Raw genomic sequence first — 23,202 nt, 5'->3', positions numbered from 1 at the left:
AGAGCCATTTTGCAGCAGCCAAACATTGGCTCATACCCTGCTCTTGCGCGCACAGGCCCTGCCACTTCGATTCGGCCCATATAGGCCGTGCCGCAACCGTCCTGCACCTTCGGGACTTCAGTTTCACACCACTAAAATGCCAGGTTGTACAGGCAGCTCAAAAGCTCAGCTCCAAAGGGGAAGGTACAGGCTATTAATTGCAGTGATAGTTTTCGAGAAAAAGTGTGATTAATAAAGTAGTTAGGAGTTGTTCCTGTTGCCAGCAAGTCGTCGCTGTGCTTCACCAGCGCCAACTTAAAAATGGAAGTTAGAACCAATATCGAAGTAGTAAGTGTCAACCAACCAAAGTAATTTAGACTGAAAATCTTGTAGGCTAGTACAAGCATTTACAAATGAAATGCAAACTAATGCTGAAATCTTGGGCAAATAGACAAAAATAAAATGAGCTGTCATTTCTTATCAGCCAGTAATGGACATAAAGAATTTAAGGAAAAAATGAGTTGAGAATGAATTATGATAAAAATTTGAGATATGCAAGGCCTAATTAAATCACCAAATCTTGAAAGATTCATATTTGGCCACAGAAGACATGCAAGGTCTGAAGACTGAAAGCTATGATTGGTAGGTGAGATAGATTCAAATGATTGAACTCAAATGCATCCGCCTGTGTACAAGACTGAGCTGCGGAGCCAGTTTTAAGAAGGGAAGATAGATAAGTGAAATAAAAGCTATTGAATGTGCTCTATGGTTAAGGGTGAGCCCTGTAGTTAGATCTTGATTTATATTGAGGCAGAGTTTCATGTCCTGACTAATCAAGAGCCTATCAACTTCCATCTAAAATGCACCCAATGACTTGGCCTGCACAATTGGTGGCCTCCACAGATTTGCCACCCTCTGGCTAAATAAATTCCTCCTCATCTCCATTTTAAATGGATGTCCCTGTATTGTAAGGCTGTGCCCTCTGTTCCTAAGCTCCCCCACTATTGGAAACATCCTAGCCATATCCAGTCTACCTAGGCCTTTCGACATTGGATAGGTTTTAATGAGATCACCACTCCCCTCCCTCATTCTTCTAAACTCTGGCAAGTACAGGTTCTTCATAAATAACCCTTTCATTTATGGAATTATTATCATGAACCTCTTCTGAACCCTGTCCAATGTCAGCACATCCTTTCCTGGAAAAGAGACCCAGTACTGCTCACGGTACTGACAGTGAGGCCTCGCCAGTGCTTTATAAAGCATTTGCCTTCTTCACCACCGACTCAACCTGCAAGTTAACCTTCAGGGAATCTTGTACGAGGACTCTCAAGTCCCTTTGCACCTCGGATTTTTGTATTTTCTGCCTGTTCAGAAAATAGTTTACACATTTGTTCCTTTTACTAAAGGGCATGACTATACACTTCCCGACACTGTATTTCATCTGTATCTTCCTTACCCATTCTCCCAATGTGTCTAAGTCCTTCTGCAGCCTTCCTGCTTCCTCAACATTACCTGCTTCTCCACTTTGTAATGTCCGTAAGCCTAGCCACAAAGCCATCAATTTCATCATCCAGATAATTGCGGATGATATAAAAAGGAGCGGTCCCAACACCAACCCCTGTGGAACACCACTAGTTGCTGGCAGCCAACCAGAAAAGGTTCCCTTTATTCCCATTCTTTGCCTCCTGCCAATCAGCCAACCTCTAACCATGCTGGTTTCTTTTCTGTAATACCATTGTCAAGTAGCCAGATGTGCAGCACCTTGTCAAAGACCTTCTGAAAATCCAAGAACACAACATCCACTACTTCTCCTTTGTCAGTCCTGCTTGTTATTTCCTCATAGATTTCCAACAGATTTGTCAGGCAAGAATTGCCCTTAAGGAAGCCATGCTGACTTTGGTCTATTTTATCATGTGCCTCCAAGTATACGGAAACCTCATTCTTAACAATCGACTCCAACATCTTCCCAATAACTGACCTATAATTTCCTTTCTTCTGCCCCTCTTCTCCATGAAGAGTGGAATGACATTTGCAATGTTCCAGTCTTCTGGAACCATGCCAGAACCTACTGATTCTTGAAAGATCATTGCTAAAGCCTCCACAGTCTCCATAGCCACCTCTTTTGGAACTCTGTGGTGTGGTTCATCTGCTGCAGGGGATTTATCCACTTTCAAATCTCTCTGCTTCCCAAACACCTCCCTAGTGATAGCAATTGTACTCTTTTTTTTTGTCCCTGAAGCTCTTGAACTTCTGGCATACATACTCCCAGTGTTTTCCACAGTGAAGACAGGTGCAAAAAACTTAATTAGTTCATCCACCATTACCTTGCCCCCCCCCCATTGCTATCTCTCCAGCATCATTATCCAGGAGGTCTGATATCTACTCTTTGCCTCTCTTTTACTCTTCATATATCTGAAAAAAAAAACCTTTGGTATCCTCTTTGATATTATTATTATTGGCTAACGCCTTCATGTATCATCTTTTTCCTGTTTATGGCTTTTTTAGTTGCCTTCTTTTAAAAGCTTCCCAATTGTCTAACTTGACACTAATTTTTGCACTATTGTATGCCCTCTCTTTGCACCTATGGTGTTTTTGATTTCCCTAGTCAGCCACAGTTGTGTCATCCTGCCTTTAGAATACTGCTGCTTCTTTGGGATGTATCTATCCTGTGCCTTCTAAATTTCTCCCAGAAACTTCAGCCATTGCTATCCTGCCGCCATCTTTGCTAGTGCCTCTTTCCACTTTGGCCAGTTCCTCTCTTATGCCTTTATAATTCCATATACTCCACTGTAATACTGATACATCTGACTTTAGCTTCGCCCTCTCAAATTGCAGTGTGATATTATGATCACTGTCTCCTAAGGGTTCCTTTACCTTAAACTCCCTGATCAAATCCAGTTCATTACACAACACCAAATCTAGAATAGCCTTTCCGCTAGTGGGTTCAACCACAAGCTGTTCTCTTTCTTGGGATCCAAAATCAGCAACAATCTGTTTTTTCCAATCTGCATATTGAAATCCCCCATAATCATTGTAACATTGCCCTTTTACATAGAAACATAGAAAACTGCAGCACAATACAGGCCCTTCGGCCCACAAAGCTGTGCCGAACATGTCCTTACCTTAGAAATTACCTAGGGTTACCCATAGTCCTCTATTTTTCTAAGCTCCATGTACTTATCCAGGAGTCTCTTGAAAGACCCTATCGTATCCACCTCCACCACTGTCGCTGGCAGCCCATTCCACGCACTCACCACTCTCTGTGTAAAAAAACTTACCCCTGACATGTCCTCTGTACCTATTTCTAAGCACCTTAAAACTGTGCCATCTCGTGCTAGCCATTTCAACCCTGGAAAAAGCCTCTGACTATCCACACGATCAATACCTCTCATCATCTTATACACCTCTTTCAGGTCACCTCTCATCCTCTGTCTCTCCAAGGAGAAAAGGCCAGGTTCACTCAAACTATTCTCATAAGGCATGCTCCCCAATCCAGGCAACATCCTTGTAAATCTCCTCTGCAGCCTTCCTATGGTTTCCACATCCTTCCTGTAGTGAGGCGATCAGAACTGAGCACAGTACTCCAAGTGGGGGTCTAACCAGGGTCTTGTACAGCTGCAACATTACCTCTCAGCTCCTAAACTCAATCCCATGATTGACGAAGGCCAATGCACCGTATGCCTTCTTAACCACAGAGTCAACCTGCACAGCAGCTTTGAGAGTCCTATGGACTCAGACCCCAAGATCCCTCTGGTCCTTCACACTGCCAAGAGTCTTACCATTAATACTATATTCTGCCATCATATTTGACCGACCATAATGAACCACTTTATACTTACCTGGGTTGAATCCATCTGTCATTTCTCAGCCAAGTTTGGCATCTTATCAATGTCCCGCTGTAACCTCTGACAGCCTCCCACACTACCCCCAACACCCCCAACCTTTATGTCATCAGCAAATATACTAAACCCTCCCTCCACTTTCTTATCCAGGTCATTTATAAAAATCACGAAGAGTAGGGGTCCTAGTATAGATCCCTGAGGCATACCACTAGTCACTGACCTCCATGCAGAATATGACCCGTCTACAACCAGTCTTTGCCTTCTGTGGGCAAGCCAGTTCTGGATCCACAAAGCAATGTCCCCTTGGATCCTATGCCTCCTTATTTTCTCAGTAAGCCTTGCATGGGGTATCTTATCAAATGCCTTGCTGAAATCCATGTACACTACATCTATTGCTCTACCATCATTAATGTGTTTATTCACATCCTCATAAAATTCAGTCAGGCTCGTAAGGCATGACCTGCCTTTCACAAAGCCATGCTGACTATTCCTAATCATATATGCCTCTCCAAATGTTCATAAATCCTTCCTCTCAGGATCTTCTCCATCAACTTACCAACCACTGAAGTAAGACTCACTGGTCTATAATTTCTTGGGCTATCGCTACTCCCTTTCTTGAATAAGGGAACAACATCTACAATCCTCCAATCCTCTGGAACCTCTCCCGTCCCCATTGATATTGCAAAGATCATCACCAGAGGCTCAGCAGTCACCTCCCTCGCCTCCCACAGTAGCCTGGGGTACATCTCGTCCAGTCTTGGTAACTTATCCAACTTGATGCTTTCCAAAAGCTACAGCACATCCTCTTTCTTAATATCTGCATGCTAAAGTTTTTCAGTCCGCTGCAAGTCACCCCTGTAATCGCTAAGATCCTTTTCCGTGTGAATACTAGAGCAAAGTACTCATTGAGTACCTCTGCTATCTCCTCCGTTTCCATACACACTTTTCCACTGTCACACTTGATTGGTCCTATTCTCTCATGTCTTATCCTCTTGCTCTTCACATACTTGTAGAATGCCTTGGGGTTTTCCTTAATCCTGTCTGCCAAGACCTTCTCATTGCCCCTTCTCGCTCTTCTAATTTCATTCTTAAGCTCCTTCCTGCTAGCCTTACAATCTTCTAGATCTCTATCATTACCTAGTTTTTTGAACCTTTTGTCAGCTTTTCTTTTCTTCTTGATAAATTTATTACAGCCTTTGTACATCATGGTTCCTGTACCCTACCGTCTTTTCCCTGTCTTACTGGAACATACCTATGCAGATCTCCACGCAAGTACCCTGTGAACATTTCTCTGAGAACATCTGTTCCCAATTTATGCTTCCAAGTTCCTGCCTGATAGCCTTATATTTCCCCTTACTCCAATTTCCTAATGGTAAAGGAGATTTTGACTTGTGTGTTTTGTCTCCTGTTGAAACTTTCAGTCCACACTTCTGGCTGTTGTTTGGAGGCTTGTATGTAATTCCTGTCAGGGTCTTTTTACCCTTGTACTTTCTTAATTATACCCAAAAGGATTCTACCTCTTCTGATCTTATGTATCCTCTTTCTAAGGATTTGATTTCATTTTTTATCAACAGAGCCACGCCACCCCTTCTGTCTATCTGCCTTTCCTTTTCATGCAATGTGTATCCTTGGATGTTGAGCTTCCAACTATGATCTTTCAACCATAATTGCCCACATGTTGCCCACATCGTCGTGCCTACCAATCTCTAACTATGCTACAAGATGCATTCAAATGTACCATTTTCAGTCCTGTATCTGTCACCCCTTCAGATTTTGTCCGCATTTTACACTGCAATTTTACCCAATCATCTTGCCTGTCCTTCCTGACAGTCTCACTGCCCCCTGCATTGAGTTGTATGCCAACTGCCTCATCGTCAGCCCCGTCGTGGATACTATAGAGAGGGTGCAGAGGAGATTCACAAGGGTGTTGCCTGGATTGGAGGGTGCACCTTATGAGAATAGATTGAGTGAACTTTGCCTTTTCTCCTTGGAGCAATGGAGGATGAGAGGTGACCACATAGAGGTGTATAAGATGATGAGTGGCATCAATCATGTGGATACCCAGAGGCTTGTTCTCAGGGCTGAAATGGCTAACACAAAGGGGCAAAGTTTTAAGGTGCTTAGAAATGGGTACCGAGGGGATATCAGGGGTAAGTTTTTCACACACACAGTGGTGGGTGTGTGAAATGCACTGCTGGCTACCTAAGAGCCTCTTAGGTAGGTGCATGGAGCTTAGAAAAATAGAGGGCTATGTGTTAGGGAAATTCTAGGCAGTTTCTAGAGTGAGTTACATGGTTGGCACAACATTATGGGCTGAATGGCCTGTAAAGTGGTGTAGATTTCTATGTTCTATCACCTTGGTTCCCATCACCCTGCCAATTTCATTTAAACCCTCTCTAACAGCTCTTGCAATCCTTCTAGCAAGGATAGCGGGCCCCTTTGGGTTCAGGAAGAACTGCCTTCATCAGTCTTCATAGTTCCATCTACCGTGAAGTTCTTAGTGACATTTCCAGTAAACAAAGAACTCAATTAGCCATGCCAAGCCTCCATCATAGCCTAATGAAGAGATAAACTCTAATCTTAAAAAAAGAATGCATGAAGAGTTCCCAATATCTGCTCAACTTTTCTGATTAACAAACAAGAATAATTAGTCACTATTCAAATCGAATGGGTTAAAAGGTTTGTGGTCTTTTTTTAAGTGGTGTCAGGTAAGATAATGCACATCATCTTTAAAGATCGTCGTTCACCTTAGTATCTCAATTTCGCAAAACATATTCTATTCACAGAAAGCAAAACTAAATTGTGAAAACTTACTTGGATTTGAAATATTTTATTGCTCTGTGTTTGGATGGGCTCTGCTTTTGCTAGAGTTATCCAGACTGGCGTAGAACAGACATTAAAGTTTGGCCAGTAATTGAGAGGCATTTTGCTAATGACTTGGCAGAGAATCCTGATGTCCTTTTTGTCTTCATGATGCCAACTTGAGTTGTAATGATCTTACAGCTCTGAGACAATGGAAGAACTGCCGTATATTTCCAAGTTGAAACTGTTAGAAGGGAAGCAGCAAATAGTGTTGTTCCAGAACTGTCTTCCATGTTGTACTGGGTTACAGGAGCCTGAAGATTCACACCCGGTAATTCAGGAAGTGTCTCCACCCCTCTATCATTACATTTCCGAACAGCCCAGCCATGAACACTATCTCATCATCCCTTCATTTATTTATTTTGTAATTTGTAATAGTTTTATGTCTGTACTGTACAACTGCTGCAAAGCAACAAATTTCATGCCATAAAAGACAATGGTAATAAATTTGCTTCTGAGCCATACTTGAAGGAGCCACTTTGGTGTAGAGAATTTGGTTTCTTTCCGTTACTGAGTAAGAACATTTTTGTTTCCTTTTGCGTCTTTTAAATACTGCAAATCAGTATTATCTACTCCCCCCCCTCCCCCCCACCACCGTTACACTGCTGGCATTCAGGGCAGTAATAAAGGTCCTCCATCTCTGGCACTGTTCGAGGCTTCCTTCTTTTCATCGTGTCAGTAGTTCCCTCTTGGTTTTCACTACTGTCAGTCATGCAAGCTGGAGACTCAGGAGTACCATTGCATCTAGGTGTAGAAGGACTTTCACTCCGATTTCTGTAGCAATTTTGTTTTGCCAGTCAGGGTTGTTAGCCCTGAGTTGAACCCCCGAACCTGAAGTACTGGTGGACCACTCTTAGTCTGGCCTCTGCCCTTTAACCTGTTTGGCATGGGTGACCCAAAGCTTGAAGCCCTGACTCCAGCCAACATAGCTCTCCGGGGTTATTGAGGCAGGCAAGCCTCCAACCCCTGTCATTTTGGAGGTCAAATCGGAATTGGACTTAGTTAATTGTGTGTTCATGTTCTATAACAATTATTTTTACTTCTGTTGCCAGATTATTTGGCAAAATGAGGGAGATTGAGTCTCTGCACTCCCCAGTGTCTGAGCCTTTACAACTTCTCTCTCTGTTTGGTAAACTGTTGGAAGTGCGCCCAAAGCAGCAGGATTTATGAGATTATATAACTGCACAACATCTGTTAAGGATCACAATGGAGATGAAAATGCACCGTTTTGGATGAGCTTTAGTTGTAGTTTTGAGGCTGTGTAAGTGGAGATCAGAGTAATTATGGCATCTACAGCACAAAACAGTGATTTATTGCTAAAAGAATACAGAAATGGGGGAAAATTACTTTTCTCATAACCATTATCTGTATCTCCCTTTATTGGGCACTAAAATTTTATTCTCTATCAGTGTATAAATGCCAGGATTTTGCTTTGAAAGTAGTGCAATATTCATTTTAATTGAGGGCAATTTAAAAGCAAAGTTCTTCATTACAAATGATAGGATTACAAGAGAACCTGAAAGGAATTATTGATTGTTAAGTCTCTCCAGCTGTGAAATTGTTGAGGTATTCAGACTTTGACCCTGGCTCAGCGGAGGTCAGGAAGGACAAAGGCAAAGTCAAAGAATCAAGAGGTGACAATGTGATTAAAATAAGGTTTTCACAAATAAATACAACTGAAGCACAAATTAAGTGACCAGTATTTGACAGCTGAGTCAAGTTTTGAGATTGAGCCACATTTCTAAAACTCCATTAGGCCCCTTGGTCTATTCAGCTCATGGATGATAGAAAATGGAGGGCTATATGGGAGGAAAGGACAAGAATTATCTTTAAGTATGTTAAAAGTCTGGCACAACATTGTGGGCTGAAAGGACTATACTGTGCTGTACTGTTCTATGTTCTTCTAGATTTTTGATTGAGGACAAATCAGAATAGAGGGGTGTTCTTTTAGAATGGAGACGAGGAGGGATTCAGCCAGAGAGTGGTGAATCTGTAGAATTCTTTGCCACAGGCAGCTGTGGAGTCCAAGTCTTTATGTATATTTAAGCCAGAGGTTGATAGATTCTTAATTGATCAGGGCAAAAAGAGATCTGGGGAGAATGCAGGGTATAGGAGCTGAGAGGAAAATTGGATCAGTCGTGATGAAATGGTGGAGCAGACTCAGTGGTCCAAATGGCCAAGTTCTGCTCCTATATCTTATGGTCTTGTGGTCTTAAGGCTTAAGAGAGACAATAAGACCTCAGTGGTTGGGAAGAAGGTGAAGTCAATTAAGTGTTGTGTCTGTGCACAACTACATAGATAGAGAGAGAGGGGGGAGAGGAGGGGGGAGAGGGAGGGAGAGAGAGGGAGAGGGTGGGAGGGTGTAGAGATGGGGAGAGAGAGGGTGAGAGATGGGGAGAGAGAGAGGCATGTGAATATATGGACAATAGATCAATGTGCATGCACAGACAACAGATCAATACGTAGTGCTAATACGTATTGCTGTAAAAGAAATAGATCCATACATTACACTTCCTCCCCCTTTAGATTAATTCAACATAAAACTGCATACGTACAAAACATTCAATTTCCCTTTCATAAACCCAGATTCTAAATAAAAAATCTTTCACAAGAACAGCCCATAATGAAGTTCTAAAGATTCAGTCTTTTGGGTGGCACTCTGTTTCTTTCAGGATAGCACCTCTGGACCTGTGTGCTGGCATCAGCTTTGGCAGGTGTCTTGCCAACAATAATGTTCTCGTCACGCCTCTGAGCCTATAAAGCAGCATCAGGTTTGCTAGGTGTCTTGTGTAAGACAATATTCTTGGTGTCCGGTGTCATGCTGCTGTCAATGACATCATCAGTGACAGATAAGCCCAGTGACAATAAAGTGCCCGTCTTGTTGGACGTAGTTGACTCGGGTGTTTTCTTCGGTTGAGCATCCAGTATCTGGTCCACATGATGTCTCCATGTCTGACCTCCAGAATCCACTGTGCACATCAGTTGTCCTGTTCTTGTAGCTATCCTACCGGGTGTCATCTCAATAATCACGCGCTGGGAATCTCGAAGCTCCTTGCTGCTTCACTTGGCAACTGTTTGAACTGTTCATTCTGCACTTCCCGCCATAGGTCGGGTTTTAGGAGGTCTATTTGAGATCTCTGATTCTTGCTCCTGGAGAGCATTGCAGGTGCTCGATTTGTTGTTGTGTGAACAGAGGTCAGATAAACAAAAAAAATTGTCCTCCTTGTCCATTGCTTTAATGGATTACCTGAAAATTTGGATAAATCTTTCAGCTAACACAGTCGTTGGCTGGGTGGTAAGGAGCTGACTTTAAATGTATGATGACATTTTTCTTCATGAACAGTCTGAATTCTTCTGACATGTATTGTGGTCCATTGTCACTCACAATTTGTTCTAGTAAGCCATTTCTGGCGAAGATAGTCCTCAGACCAGAGACAGTCTTTGCTGAAGTGGTTGACTCAATTGGTATAACCTCTGGCCACTTCGAGTGAGCATCCGCAGCGATCAGAAACGTGGAGTCCATGAATGGCCCAGCAAAGTCTTTGCCATGGTGATGACAGTCACTCCCACAGGTGTGACAGTGCCTGTGCAGGTGCATTTTGAACTTTTTTGCCATCCTGAACAGATTTTGGCCAAGTCCTCAATCTGTTTATCTATTCCCGGCCACAACACGTAGTTGCGGGCAAGACTCTTCATATTGACTGTACCCAGGTGTCCTTCATGCAGATTTTCTAACACTCTGGTGTGCACTTTTGAGGGAACTGCAACACAACATCCACACTTGAGTGTCCTTTGACATATCGACAATTGTTCTCGTCTCGATGAGAACTCTGGAAACATTGGGTTGCCATGGGCTGGCCATCCTTGCATGGTGATTTCATAGACTTTTAATAGTGTTGGGTCATTCCTTGTTTCCCTTTATATCTGGGAATTTGTTACTGGCAACTGGCCCACCAGTACAGTGTAGAACACCCCTATGCTGGGTCACAGTATGAAGACTTCTTCAGTTGCTAATAGTGGAAGACTTGACGAGCCATCACTGTTGCTGTGTTGTTTGGTACCCTTGAACACTATGTCATAAGAGTGGACTCCTAGGAATGGTGCCCAACATTGTAACTGGGTAGCAGTCATCACTGGAATTCCCTTCATGGGATTGAAAATAGATACAAGGGGCTGGTGGTCTGTCACTCACATAAACCTTTGTCTGTAGAGATAGTGGTGGAACTTCTTTATTCCCTGTACTAGACTAAGGGCCTCTCAGTCAATCTGTGCGTAGTTGCATCCTGTGCTCATCAGTGATCTTGAAGCAAACACAATTGGGCATTCAGATCTATCTTTCATAATGTGTGACAAAATGGCTCCAATGCAATAGGGGATGCATTACATACCAGTCTGATAGGCAGGGATGGGTCATAATTGGTGAGCTCTTTGGATATTATTAGTCTCTTCATTTCCTTGAATTCTTTTTCACATCTTTCCGACCATTCCCACTTTGCTCGTCTGTAACAGTGCATTCAGTGGATGGGGCTCTATAGCAATGTTTGGGAGAAACTGATGGTAGTCGTTTACAAGGCTTAGGTATGACCAGAGTTGTGACACATTTTCCAGTTTGAGTGGCTGTAGCACTGCTTCAGTCTTCTCTTGTGACTTATATCCACCATATGAGATTTTGTTCTTGAAAAACTCACATTTCTCTTTCCATGCAGACCATACTCACTCAGCCTGGTAAGCACTTTACCAAGGTTCTGGAGGTGCTCTTCATCATCTTTGCCAGTTATGATGATGTCATCAAGGTAACATTGTGTTCCTGGGGTATCTTGCAGTACTTGGTCCATTGCTCTTTGCCAAATTGCTGGAGCTGATACGACACCAAAGACGAGACAATTATATTGGAACAGTCCCTTGCGAGTGTTGATTGTGAGGAACTTTCTGCTTGACTCCTCAATCTGCATTTGCAGATAGGCTTGTGACAGGTCAGTCTTTGAAAACCTCTCCCTGCCTGCCCAAAATGCTAAAATGTTTTCTATTCGTAGCACAGTACTCAGCACCATGTTGATGCCCACCTTGAAACCCCCACATATGCGAATGGCTCTAGCCTTCACCTTGTTGATCTATGATGAATTTTATCTAAGAGCCTCCAATCACTCTCCCTGTCTGTAACGGCTTACTGGTGCTGTTTAACTCTCTCACTGTTTCATCCCATAACTGTCAGTGTAATATTTTCTGACATTCAGGTCCATACTCCGTGCCAATTTGTTGTGTCTGTGCACAACTACGTATCAGTGAAATAGAAGTGCACACACGCGGGAGATGGTTCTAATTGGTGTGTTCACATTGCAGTGAGAGAGCAATGCACGTGCATAGACAGCAGCGCATGTGCAAACAGCAGATCGGGGTATGGTGCTGGGGTGGGGGGGGGGGGTCATCAATAGATCGATACAAAATGAACTTCCCATGATTCAGGACATTTACAAGTGTGTAAAAAGGGCCCGTAGGATCATTGGGGATCTGAGTCACCCCAACCACAATCTATTCCAGCTGCTACCATTCAGGAAACGGTACCGTAGCATAAAAGCCAGGACCAATAGGCTCCAGGACAGCTTCTTCCACCAAGCCATCAGACTGATAAACTCACTCTGATTTGAGTGTACTCTATGTTACATTGACTGTTCTATTTATTATAAATTACTATGATTACACATTTAGATGGGGACCTAACGTAAAGATTTTTACTCCTCATGTGTGTGAAGGATGTAAGAAATAAAGTCAATTCAATTCAATTCATTACATTGAGGATGGAGTCTCAGGGTATTTGGAGACACAATGCAAAATAGGCTGTAGTCAGCATGGTTTCCTCAAGGGAAAATCTTATCTGACAAATCTGTCACAAGTAGGATAGGCAAAGGAGAATGGGTTAATGTTGTGGATTTGGATTTTCAGAAGGCCTTTGACAAGCTGCCACACGAGGCTGCTTAACAAGCTACAAGCCCATGGTATTATGGAAAGATACTAGCATAGATGAAGCAGTGGCTGATTAGCAGGAGGCAAAGAGTGGGAATAAAGGGAGCCTTTTCAGGTTGGCTGCCAGTGACTAGTGGTGTTCCATAGGGGTCTGTGTTGGGACTGATTCTTTTTACGTTTTTTGTCAGTGATTTGGATGATGGAATTAATGGCTTTGTGGCAAAGTTTGCAGACGACATGAAGATACGTAGAGGGGCAGGTAGTTTTGGTGAAGTAGAGAGGCTACAGGAGGACAGACAGAGTGGGAGAATGGACAAAGAAATGGCAGGTGGAATACAGTGTCAGGAAATGTATGGTCATGCACTTTGATAAAAGAAATGAAAGGGTTTACTATCTTTGAAATGGACAGAAAGTACAAAAAATTGAGGTGCAAAGGAACTTGGGAGACCTTGTGCAGGATTCCGTAAAGGTTAATTTGGGTGTTGAGTCTGTGGTGAAGAAGGCAATTGCAATGTTAGCATTCATTTTAAGAGGACTAGAACATTAAAGAAAGGATGTAATGTTGAGACTTTATAAAGAGCTGGTGAGGCCTCACTTGGAGTATTGTAAACAGTTTTGGCCCCCTTATCTTCAAACAGATGTGCTGAAACTGGAGAGGGTTCAAAGGAAGTTCACAAAAATGATTCCAGGCTTGTCATATGAAGATCGTTGGATGGCTCTGGGCCTGTATTTACTAGAATTCAGAAGAATAAGGGGTGACCTCGTTGAAACCTATCGAATGGTGAAAGGCCTTGATAGGGTGGATATGGAGAGGATGTTTCCTTTTGGTGAGAGGGCCTAAGACCAGAGGGAACAGCCTCAGAAAAGAGGGGTATCCTTTAGAATGAAGATGAGGAGCAATTTCTTTAGCCAGGGAGTGGTGAATCTGTCTAATTCTTTGCCACTGGCAGCTGTGGAGGCCAAGTCTTTATGTATATTTAAGGCAGAGATAGATAGGTTCTTGATTAATCAAGTCATGAAGGGATGCAGGGCGAAGGCAGGAGATTGGAGCTGAGAGGAAACTTGGATCAGCCATGATGAAATGGCAGGGCAGACTTGATGGGCCCGATGGCCTAATTCTTCTCCTATATCTTATGCTGGTGAGACAATTGGCAGTTGTTCTCATATAACTTCTGGAGCGTTGTACTATGATGTGTGGAAATTTGCCAAGTGGTGTTCTGAACAGCAAGATTCCAGAAGCAGAAAATGAAATGAAGGGTTGGTTAAAAGTGCTTTCCTACTTGCTAACCTGAAAGATATTTTTGGATGTTTTAGCCAAGAGACTATTCATAAAGTATGAGCCCTGATCCTCACGGTTCAGTCACTTCACACACTCAATCACTTTCCAGTTCTCATTTAGTCTTCAGAAGAATGAGAGGGGATCTTATAGAAACATACAAATTTTTGAAAGAGATAAGATAGAAGTAGGAAAGTTGTTTGGATTGGTAGGTGAGACTAGAACTAGGGGACAGTGCCTCAAGATTCAGGGGAGAAGATTTAGGACGGAGATGAGGAGAAACTGTTTTTCCCAGAGAGTGGTGAATCTGTGGAATTCTCTGCCCGGGAAAGCAGTTGAGGCTTCTTCACTAAATATATTTAAGATACAGTTTAGATAGATTTTTACATAGTAGGGGAATTAAGGGTTATGGGGAATAGGCAGGTGGTTGGAGTTTACGGACAGATCAGCCATGATCTTATTGAATGGCGGGGCTGGCTCAACGGGCCGGATGGCCAACGCCTGCTCCTATTTCTTATGTTCTTCTAAACAGACCAAATTGGTCAGTGACAAATGCTCACCGAACTCCGAATATATTTGCTGCCTTTAAATTAGATATTGAAATTGACTATGTCATTGTGAAAATCTACCACAGGAATGGTGGGCTGAGCGGCCTTCTTCAGTGTTTCTGTTTCTGTTGGTGATCTGCTTTGAACCAGCCATGTCAGTAGACCCAGGCCAATTGACTTTGAAGTTTCCTCTTTTTTTGCAGCCCAGCTACTGACTGCCTTAACACCCCTCTGAAACCGAGGTATCTGCAAATATTTCCTCAAAAAGCACTGTAATGCAACCTTTTATTTCATGTCAGTTGTACAAAGGAAGCTAAGATACAGACAGTATTAATTACATACCATTGTGGGTCAAACACAGGGTTCATGAAAGGAACAAAGCATAATGTAGGAAGATTTAACTGAACACAAATACCTATGAAGGTTTTTCTGTTTAAAAAGATTATTTGTGACTGGTTGTGTCAGAGGTGGTAGACACTCAGTGACCACGTTATTTGGTACAACTCTTTGTTAATTTAAGTATCTAATCAGCCAATCATGGCAGCAACTCATTGCATGTGGACATGGTCAAGAGGTTCAGACCAAACATCTGAATTGGGGAAGAAATGTGATCTAAGTGACCTTGATCAAGGAATAATTGTTGCCAGATGGGGTGGTTTGAGTACCTCAGAAAATGCTAATCACCTGTGATTTTCACACACAACAGACTCTAGAGTTTACAGTGAGCAGTGTGAAAATACCTTATTAATGGGAGAGGTCAGAGGGGAATGGGCAAACTGATTGAGGCTGACAGGAAGGAACTCAAGTAACCACGGGTAACAACAGTGGTGCGAGGAAGAGCATTTCTAAATGCGTAACACATTGAACCTTGAAGTGACACGCACAAAATGTTGGAGGAACTCAGCAGGTCAGGCAGCATCAATGGAAAAGAGAAAGCATTGAACGTTTTGGGCTGAGACCCTTCATCAGCACTTGATGGGCTGCAGCAGAAGAAGACCACAGGCATACACTGAAGTGGCCACTTTACTCAGTACAGGAAGTTGCTAATAAAGTGGCCATTGAGTGTGTAATAACTGCAACACATTCTACTCAGTGCATGAGCAAAATGAATGCCCATTGTAAGGAATTCCAAAACGCTTCTGAAAAGGCCGCTCGTGCAGATGAAGTAGAGAACTCGCAATGGCTGTCAGTGTTGTCATTTCAACTGTTCTGTGGTGTTGGGCTCCTCGTGGTTCCCAGTGGCAGATTTCCAACTCCCTGTAGCTTCCCGGCAGATAACTGCGAAATCTGTCCACGCTGACACCTGGCACAGATGCCGTGCCTTACTTTCAGTGGTGACAAGAAGGCTCCAAGTGGGGCAGGTTTCAGGTAGTGAACATTTTTGTGTGAAGTGATTGAGTGAGCTTTGGGAAGCAAGTTACTGCTGCTAGAAAGTGCGAGCAGCATAGCGATGAGCAAGGACAGTTCATTGCTCACTTAAGAGTTCACAGGTGCAGAACAGGATCAATAATGCCTACACTTGGGGTTAAGCAATTTCAGATAGAGATGAGGAAGAATTTCTTTGGGGGCAGATGGGAAGGGAAGATAATTTTCTAACCTCACTTTCTCCTATCTGGGGATCGCTGGCAAGGCCTGTGTAGTGGTTACTTGTAAACAAACTGAAACTGCTTAGAGACTTGAGTATGAGGGTCGATACTGTGTGACGCACTTCCAAAATAATTAAGCTCCAACTCAAAAAAGGTACGTTCGATGCTTTATTGCGAAACCAGCAAGGACAAACGTGGCAAAACTATAAATAGCGATATAATGAAATAAGTGGTCTAATAATGTTCCAATTAGTAAACTTAGTGGTCGAACCAAACTAGCAAGACTAAGTATAATAGAGGAATTAACGGTCAACAAAAAAAAATATCATCCCCAGTCCTAAAACAAATACTAAAACCTCTATTAACCAGTATTAAACCAGACCAAGCAAATACATAACTATGCTCATTTGCTTCTATCACACCCTGACCCACATGACAAATTGCCCATAATAGACGCACAACACAAATTACATACAGGCAGACAGACAGAAAATAGATACATGGCTCCTACAGCCTGCATTTTAATTGCTCATCCCATATTCCCCTTGAACAGAATGGCTTGCTCTGTAATTTCAGAGAATATTTTAAGGGTCAACCTCATGAAGTCTGCAGGTCACATAAGGATCGGATGAATAAAGATGAATAGCAGATTTCCTCCTGTGAGGATGGGTTTTTAATGATCCTGTAGTTCGTGTGGTCATCATTGAGAGGTGACTTGATAGAGGTGTATAAGATGGTAAGAGGCATAGTGAGAGAATCAGGATCAGGTTTCATATCACTGGCATATGTTGTGAAATTTATTATTTGGCAGCAGTATATTGCAATACGTAATAATAAAAACTGAATTACAGTAAATATATAGTAGATATATATGTGTGTATGTGTATTTATAGATATAGGTCTAGATGAAATAGTTAAATTAAATACATAGTGCAAATAAAAAGGAGTGAGGCAATGTTCATGGGTTCAATGTCCATTCAGAAATCAGATGGCAGAAGGGAAGAAGCTGTTCCTGAGTTATTGAGTGTGTGCCTTCAGGCTCCTGAACCATCTCCCTGATAGTAGCAGTGAGAAGAGGGCATGTCCTAGGTGATTGGAGGTCAGCTAGCACCTTTTCCCTTGGGTGGTAGTGGCTAATATGAGAAGGCATAATTTTATGGTGATTGGGAAAAAAGTATAGGTAAGCTGTTTGAGGTAGGTTCATTTACACGGAGAATGATATGTGTGTGGAACGTGCTGCTGGGGGTAGTGATAGAGGCAGATACATTAGGGAAATTTAAGAGATTTGTAGATAGACATAAGGCTGAAAGAAAAATCTAATGGGAAGGGTTAGATTGATCCTGGAGTAGTTTAAAAGATTGGCACAACATTGTGGCCTGTCCTGTGCTGTACTGTTCTATTTTTTGTACAGCACAGTACAAGCTCATAGTCTCATAACATTGTGCCGACCTGTAAAAACCTACTCCAGGATTAACCTAACCCTTCCCTACTACATATCCCTTCATTTTTCTTTTGCCCATGTGCCTATCTAAGAATCTCTTAAATGTTTCTAATGTGTGAGATTCAACCACTACCCCCAACAGTGCATTCCACACACCCACCACTCTCTAAAAGAAAAAAAAACCTGGCTCTGATAGCTTCTCTGAACTTTCCTCCACTTTCCTTGAAAGGATATCTTCTGGTATTAGCCATTGCTGCCTGGGTCGGTGAGGGTGGAAATCGCTGGCTGTTCACTTATTCTATACCTGTTACAATTGTATAGACCTCTATCAAGTCACCTATCATCCTCCTTCGCTCCAAAGAGAAAAGCTCACCCTTTCCACATAAGATATTGTTCTCTAATCCAGGCAGCATCCTGGTAGACCTCCTCAGTGTCTTCTCTAAAGCTTCCACATCATTCTTATAATGAGATGGCCAGAACTGAACACAATACTCCAAATGTAATCTAGGTGTGGCCCTTGCTAAGACTGTTTTATTGAGAACATCTGGATGCTGGAAGTTGGGCAGCATCTATGGAAAGAGAAACGTGTTAATGTTTTACACCACATGTGTTTATTAGAACTGGGGAACAAAAGAATAGTTGCAGAGAGACTGGGTGGAGGGATGGATAGGACTAAGGAACTATCATTGATCAGTCGAAGCCCGGGTTGCAGTGGCGATAAACTTTTGAAGCGTCTGGTTATTTAGGGAAGACAGTAATAAATGATATGAGCAAAGAAATTTAAAATCTGTGTGCTGAAAACAAATAAAACAGAAAGGAATGTTAGAACTGCAAAATGCAGAACTGTAGGGAATGGAGCACTCTGGGTCTGTAAACCCACTGGGGAGGTTGGAGGCTGGGTGTCTGAGTCTGCTGGAGCTGGCCTGTCCTGGGTTTGGGGTACTCTGTGTGTGAGAGGGTGGGTGCGTATGGAGGAAAGGGGATTGTTCAGCTGTTGGTGCTGAACACTGTGCGCATGCTATGTGTGGCGATATCCGTGGCCTGCACCTCGGGACATCCTTAGGTTGTGTTGCTTGTTGAAGCAAATGACACATTCTACTGTATGTTTCAATGTATATGTGAGAAGTAAATGAATCTGGGAATCTGAATCAGTCCATGCTAATGGAGAGAGGGAAGCCGGAACCAGTATCAGTTAGATGATCTGTGACATAACTGGCAAATTCCGATACAAAGGTAGAAGGGGCAAGCTGAAACCGCTGAATCTGGATAGCTGAAATGCGCCCGGATGAGATATGATGAGATCGTGTTTGTCAAGCTTAAATAGGGCCTCATTTTAACAATGCACAGAGGGGATGTGGGATGGAGAATTGAAGAGGCAAGGAACAGGAAACTTGGGATTGGCCTTGTAGATTGCGCACATTTGCTTCCCTGCCTTAAAGCAGTGACCTAAGCAGGCTTCTCTGCCTGACAAATTTATGTTTATTTGTTGAGATACAGCGTGGAATAGATCCTTTTGGTCTTTCATGCTGTGCTGCCCAACAACCCTGATTTAACCCTAACCTAATCACGGGGCAATTTATAATGACCAAGTAACCTACCAACTGGCACGTCATTGGACTGTGGGAGGAAACCAGAGCACCTGGACGAAACCCCTGTAGTCATGAGGGAAACGTGCAGACTCGTACAGACAGTGGCGGGAATGTTACGGTGATTCCATTTGTTTCAATGCCACTATAACTTTTAAAATCAGAGGAGGATCTGCTGCTCAGTGTTGTTTTGACATGCTGCAATTTGTCGTGATTAAAGGCATGAGATTGATGTAGTTAAGATTTTATTCCCCACAACTGATCAGTATCCCAAAGTTGTAATTAAGAAATCCTTGTAAGTTTGATGTAGCTGTAGTTTTGCGGAATGGGGTAATAATGGAAGTACCAAACTCGTGTTTTTTTAAATCTCTCCTTAATGAAGAGGTATTTAATTCATATTTGAGAATCCAGGCCCGTTTCAGATTTTTCAAATCCCATGATTGTTTCCAGTGAAGCTGGATAAAAAGTTAAGATACAAAAACAAAAGATGCAGAGTCAGTGGTAATTTCAACTGAAAAATTCAAATCATGGTATTATTGTTGGATAATGTGCAAAATCGCTGCTGTGACTCAATTTTCCAGCTGAGATTTAGAAACACCACCTAGCTTTTGGACATTTTCTGCATTTTTTGACTTCTGACTGTAAACTTTAATTTCAACTCGTTTAGACTCTGGTGTCCAAGAAATATGAGATTGTTTGCTTTTGTGCCAAATGTATGCCATGAAAAGATTCTAGACAGGCATGGAGTCCATTTTACATGTCTCTTGCTTTATGAGCAGTCACTGTTGGCAAGTTGAAAATGTTTTATAGTAGATAATGTCAAGTAGAAAATGTAGATACTGGGCAGTTTGATCACATGACTACATGGGTTTCCTTACATAATCCAAAGATGTACTAGTTGGTAGATTAATGGGTCATTGTAAATTGTCCCATGGTCAGACTAGGGTTAATTCAGGGGTTGCTAGAAGGGCCAAAAGGGATATTCTGTACTGTGCCTTAGTAAATAAATAATAACAAAAAGAACTTGCATCAAAATTACTGGTGTCCAAGGAAAACAGAAAATGATGGAAACAGTAGATCGGGCAGCATCTGTGGAAAAAGAAACAGCGTTAATGTTTCAGGACGAAGACTCATCATGAGGATCTGTCTCACTCTACGCAAATTGTATCTGGTCTGTTCAGTTTTCCAGCATTTTCTATTTCAGGTTTCCAGCATCTTAGCTTTTTGATTTAGTAATTAGTGTGTACATTTGCTGTTTCTGCCACAGTCGCAAGAAAAGATTTCCAAATGTGACTTCAAATTCTCACTGCAGCAGAATTGTAATGTGACCTTTGGAGACACAAGGGACTGCAGATACTGGAGATCTGGAGCAACACGCAAATGGGCTTGTGATTTTGTTTTGCTGGTCCTCATTTCTACTGAAGACTTAATCAAGCTGTATAAGTTTGTGTGAGAGCTGGAAGTGTGAAACTGGCATGGTAGCATCGTGGTTAGTACAATGCTTTACAGACCTGTGACCTGGGTTCACTTCCTGCCGCTGGCTATAAGGAGTCCGTACGTATTCCCGTGACTGCGTGTATTTTCTCCAGGTGCTCTGGTTGGTAGGCTAATTGGTCATTGTAAATTGTCCTGTTATTAGGTTAGGATTAAATGGGGGTTGATGGGAGGTGCATCTCAAAGGGCCTATTCCACGCTGCACTTCAATAAATAAACAAACATTTATGGGGTAAAGATTTAAAATATATCAAAGAGCTAAGCTTTTAAGGAAAGGTTTTGCCTAAAAGAGCATTTTAGGTGTAGAGGCACTGAAGCTTGTGTCTGACAGAGATTGTGGAAGTGGAAAACCAGCACACATTTCAAAATAACATTGGGCACTTAAAAGCACACCAGTGGGTAGGTGATGTTGCTGTTTCATTGCTCCAGAGACCCAGGTTAATTTCTGAGCTCTGGTGCTGTCTGTGTGGATCTTGCACGTTCTTGCTGTCACTGCAAGGGATGTAGGAAATTGGATGGGTGTGGGAGAGGAGTTGAAGGGCACATGGAGGAGAGAATAGGTTGCAGAGAAACGAGTAGGGAGTGTGATTGGAGGCTCTTAGATAAAATTCATCATAGCTCTTGTATCTCCGCTTGGACCTCGCTATTGTGTGGCCTGTTTCCAAGCCACTGCAGGAGATGCAATAAGTGTCCCTTTGTCTCTTCGCTTTCCACCGTCCAGTGGCTAAACAATCTTTTCATCTTGTTGCATGTCCTCGACGCAAGAGAAACCAAATGCTGGTTGGTTCATTGTTTGGAGGAGCATCTCTGTTTAGTGTGTGTGAGTGACCTTGAGCTTTTGGTTGCTGAGCACATGAATTCCCCATCCCACTCCCACTATGTCCTGTCTGCCTGTGGCCTTCTGTACTGTTGGGAATAATGGGAGCAATGCAAGCTTGAAGCATAGCACCTAACTTCCATTGGGATAGGTTGTAGCCTTTTGGATTCCATTAAGTCCTCCAATATCATATAGATACTTTTAATGTCTGTATCAGAACTATCCAAAGTAGACAGAAGAACAGAGGTTTATTCTTTTCTGTGTAGTCAGGTCTGCTTGCCACGTCCCACAGCCTTACTGTGAGCAGTACATCACACAGTGAAACCTTATCTCAAAGGTTCATTTTATTCTCAAAGTATATATGCAGAACACAACTCTGAGATTCTCCAGATAGCCACAAAATACAGAAAATCATGGAAATAATTTAACACCTTGCCCAAGGGTGACCTGCAAGCCAGCAAAGGGAAGGAGCACCTCACACCTCTTTGGTAAAAATGTATCTCCACCCTTCCACTTAACCACCATGCTAATTTTGGTCAACCTCTATTGGAGAGATCCCCTCTGTTCTATCCATAAGACAAGGAATGAAAGGGTGAACACATGAGGAGCATTTGGTGGCTCTGGGTCTGTACTTAGAAGTATGAGTGGGGAGGGATCTCATTGAAACCTACCAAATTTTGAAAGACCAAGACAGTGGATGTGCAGACAATGCTTCCAATACTGGAAGAGCCTAGGACCAGAGCACACAGGCAGATGTGTGCAATTTTTTGCCCAGTGACAACATATGCGCACTGAATTTTTTAAGTGGAAGTAAACCTGAAGCTATTCAAAGGATAATGAACTACCAAGCCCAGTCTGTTTATATAACTGCCAATAAGGGCTTTCATCTCCTCTGGGTTTGATCGTTTTCGCTCTTGTTCATCTGCGCTCTCACAAAAAATACGTAGCAGCTAATGAAGGATTTTCTCGCCTGAGCTTTTGCACACTGTCCATATGTGATTTGCTTGGTAAATGACGCTTTAAAAGGTCAAGTTTCCAAATATCACTTCTCTTCTTCCCATTTGCAAATTATCTACCAACTTTTGCATTGTGACAGTACACATAGGTGACACCAAAGGGCAACAATGAAGTATTTGTGGTGAACTACATATACCTGTCTGGACTACTCCTGTGGCTCCTCCCACAGACCCCCTACTGACTGCTCCTGTGGCTCCTCCCACAGACCCCTGCTGACTCCTCCTGTGGCTCCTCCCACAGACCCCTGCTGACTCCTCCTGTGGCTCCTCCCACAGACCCCCTGCTGACTGCTCCTGTGGCTCCTCCCACAGACCCCCTGCTGACTGCTCCTGTGGCTCCTCCCACAGACCCCCGCTGACTGCTCCTGTGGCTCCTCCCACAGACCCCTGCTGACTGCTCCTGTGGCTCCTCCCACAGACCCCTGCTGACTGCTCCTGTGGCTCCTCCCACAGACCCCCTGCTGACTGCTCCTGTGGCTCCTCCCACAGACCCCTGCTGACTGCTCCTGTGGCTCCTCCCACAGACCCCCTGCTGACTGCTCCTGTGGCTCCTCCCACAGACCCCCGCTGACTGCTCCTGTGGCTCCTCCCACAGACCCCCGCTGACTACTCCTGTGGCTCCTCCCACTGACCCCTGCTGACTGCTCCTGTGGCTCCTCCCACAGACCCCTGCTGACTGCTCCTGTGGCTCCTCCCACAGACCCCCTGCTGACTGCTCCTGTGGCTCCTCCCACAGACCCTGCTGACTGCTCCTGTGGCTCCTCCCACAGACCCCCGCTGACTCCTCCTGTGGC

The 23,202-nt window shown here is 43.2% G+C and overlaps 1 protein-coding gene across 1 annotated transcript in view; it reads left to right on the top strand.

The window, feature by feature from the left end:
• nav2a (neuron navigator 2a) overlaps positions 1-23,202 on the top strand; it is a 982,776-nt gene that overhangs the window by 32,366 nt on the left and 927,208 nt on the right. The window lies entirely within an intron of this gene.

The sequence above is a fragment of the Hemitrygon akajei genome, chromosome 6 (genome assembly GCF_048418815.1).
Source record: "Hemitrygon akajei chromosome 6, sHemAka1.3, whole genome shotgun sequence".
Lineage (NCBI taxonomy): Eukaryota > Metazoa > Chordata > Chondrichthyes > Myliobatiformes > Dasyatidae > Hemitrygon > Hemitrygon akajei.
This window is presented reverse-complemented; position numbering and strand designations above follow the sequence as displayed.